Source organism: Tupaia chinensis, unplaced genomic scaffold, assembly GCF_000334495.1.
Source record: "Tupaia chinensis unplaced genomic scaffold, TupChi_1.0 Scaffold000477_1, whole genome shotgun sequence".
NCBI classification, from domain to species: Eukaryota; Metazoa; Chordata; class Mammalia; order Scandentia; family Tupaiidae; genus Tupaia; species Tupaia belangeri.
The window spans coordinates 285525-288336 of NW_006159986.1; the positions used below are offsets into that span (position 1 = coordinate 285525).

At 42.0% G+C, this 2812-nt stretch overlaps 1 protein-coding gene across 2 annotated transcripts in view; it reads right to left on the reverse strand.

Moving 5' to 3' along the window:
* FBXO47 (F-box protein 47) overlaps window positions 1-2812 on the reverse strand; it is a 36133-nt gene that overhangs the window by 5089 nt on the left and 28232 nt on the right. The window lies entirely within an intron of this gene.

Here is a 2812-nt window from a genome sequence, read left to right on the forward strand (position 1 = left end):
TCGCCAGACAGACAGAGAGAGACATAGAGACAGAAAGCGAGAAATCACCCCCCAGGGGGGATGGTCACGCCACAATCCCCTCTCCTCCATTCTCCTCTCGGGATCTTGGGCACGCATGCACACGCGCCCGGCGTGAGTTTTTTAAGCCACCGGGTTCGGGACACGAACCGCGGTCAACCACGTGGGAGTCCAGCGACATAGCCATTACGCTAACTGCTGGTTCCTCCCCTTTTTGTTTTTTTTGGAGAGATTTTTGCTATAGGGCGTGTGCGCTCGCCAGACAGACAGAGACAGAGAGACAGAAAGCGAGAAATCACCCCCCAGGGGGGATGGCCACGCCACAATCCCTTCTCTCCATTCTCCTCTCGGGATCTTGGGCATACACGCACACATGCCCGGCATGAGTTTAAGCCACCAGGTCCGGGACTTGAACCACGGTCGACCACGTGGGAGTCCAGCGACATAGTCATTACGCCAACTGCTGGTCCCCCAAAGCTCTACTTTTAAGGAGTCCAAGGAGGATGATAGACAAATAGACAATTTCACTAGGTCAGAGGACTCTTCAGTATTATCAGCTTGTCATTTTGAGAGTTTTGGGGGTTATTTTTTTCTCTATTATTTAAAAGATAAAACATTTAAAGTAAAGGTAACATTTTCTGGGGCTAGCAAGTGGTGTAGCGGTTAAAGCACTGGACTTCTACGTGGCTGACCACTGTTTCAGCCTCAGACCCAGTGGCTTGAAAATCACACTAGGCACATGTGTGTGCATCCCCAAAATCTCAAGAGCAGAAGGGCAAATGGATTGATGCATGGCCATCTCACTTTCCCTCTCTCTGAATCTCTCTCTCTCTCTTCTTTCCAATGAGCGCACAAACCCTATGACAACCTAAAAAAATAATAATAATAAAGGGCTGGCAGGTGGCATGGTGGTTAAGGCATTGGACTCCCACATGGCTGACTGGGGTTCGAGTCCAAAACCCAGCACCTTGCTTTCTCACTTTCTCTATTTCTCTCTGGTCAAATGAATATTATTTTAAAAATGAAATAATAGGGACCAGCAGATGGCATAGTAGATAAATAAGGTGTTGGACACTCCCACATGGCCAACCATGGTTCGAGTCCTGGACCTGGTGGCTTCCTTTCTCACTCTCTCTTTCTCTCTCTCTGTCTCTCTCTGGTCAAATTAAAATGAATGAATGAATGAATGAATAAAATAAAATAAATAATTAAAAAATGAATAATAAAAAATACAAATAAATCAATAAATAATTCTTTATAAAAATTATGTATTCTTAGCTAAAGTTGATGGAAAGGTAAAAGATTTATTTACTAATATCCTAAATAGACAACTTAATTTTCATAGCCAAATAGATAATGTACAGTATGAAATCAACTACATAATATAACTAAATAATGGCCATCTGACAGGAAAGGTGTATTTGCTATTTATATGTAAGCACTGTACCAGGTACGACAGAGGAAGTAAGTGACACAGTCCTGGATTTCAGAGTTAGCAATCTATTTTGGGAAATGACTTAGCCCACACATATAATGACAAATGGGAATAGTAAATGAAGATAGAGAGAACACTAATAGTAAGGGAAAATAAAAAGAAGGTAAAAATAAAAAGGCCATTTAGAGAACATTAATGATCACAGTTGACCACCACACCACCTGCTGGCCCCATGATCACAGTTGAAATGTTAATCAGGGAAGGCTTTCTAGAGAAGGCTTCTCCACCCCTGTGGACTTTTTCTCCATTCTGCTTGCAACAGTGCTGACAAAGTGAGCGGCCAAAAACACAAAACTAATAATTTCTTTCCCCTTCTTAAAACTTTTCAGCAGCTCCCTGAGAGAATGGGTTCAAACTCCACAGAGAGGCCTACAGAGCTCTCCCTTACCTAGTCTCTTCTTTCCTGTCTGACTTCACCTCCTGCTAGCTATCTTGTGCATGCTTTACCCTTTAGAAATAACACAGAATTGCTTGCTGGGCCCTGAAGGTGGTCAGTGGCTCCACGTCTCTGTTGCATTGAATAATCTGCTGCCATCCCCGCCTGCCTGGTGAACTCTTCCAATTCCTTTTTTTTTTTTTTTTTTTTTATAAGAATGATTTATTTAATTTTCTTCAGTATCATTATTATTATTTAATTTGATGAGAGAGACAGAAGGAGAGAGAGGGAAAGTGAGAAAGCAAGCCACCAGGTCTGGGGCTTGAACTGTAGGTGACCATGTGAGAGTCCAGCACCTTAACTACCACGTCACCTGCCAGCCCCTCCAATTCTTTTTTTTTTTTTTATTCTTTTTTTTTTTTTTTGTGAAACCAGGCCACTTTAATGTTTTTGTACAATTTAGTAAGTAATCTTTTGATGACGTCAGACATGTAAGACCAGCTATATTCAGAAACATCAGTCATGATGGTTTTCCAGATTGGCGTATCATCTTCAAAAATTACAAGGAGTTACTTGTATGCAACTGCTATCAAACCAGTAAGACAGTGTTTATGCATCCATCATTTACAGGATTGTTGGTAACTTGGGCATATGTCCCCCAAATAACCTTGCCTCCTTGTGTCAGAAGGTCCAACTCGCTCACGTTCACCTCAATGACAGTACCTTTGGTGATAACACCCAATGCTGTACATAGTGGGGATGAGGGATTCTTCTTTACACCAAGTATTGGTGGCTTTCAGTTCAGGATGTGTTACGTGGGCCTTCTTGAAATATAAGCCCATTGGCCTAATGAATCTTTCATATTTAGGTGGTTTTCTACTAAAGCCATCTCCAACAAAGCAGACTTTTGTAACCATCCTCTT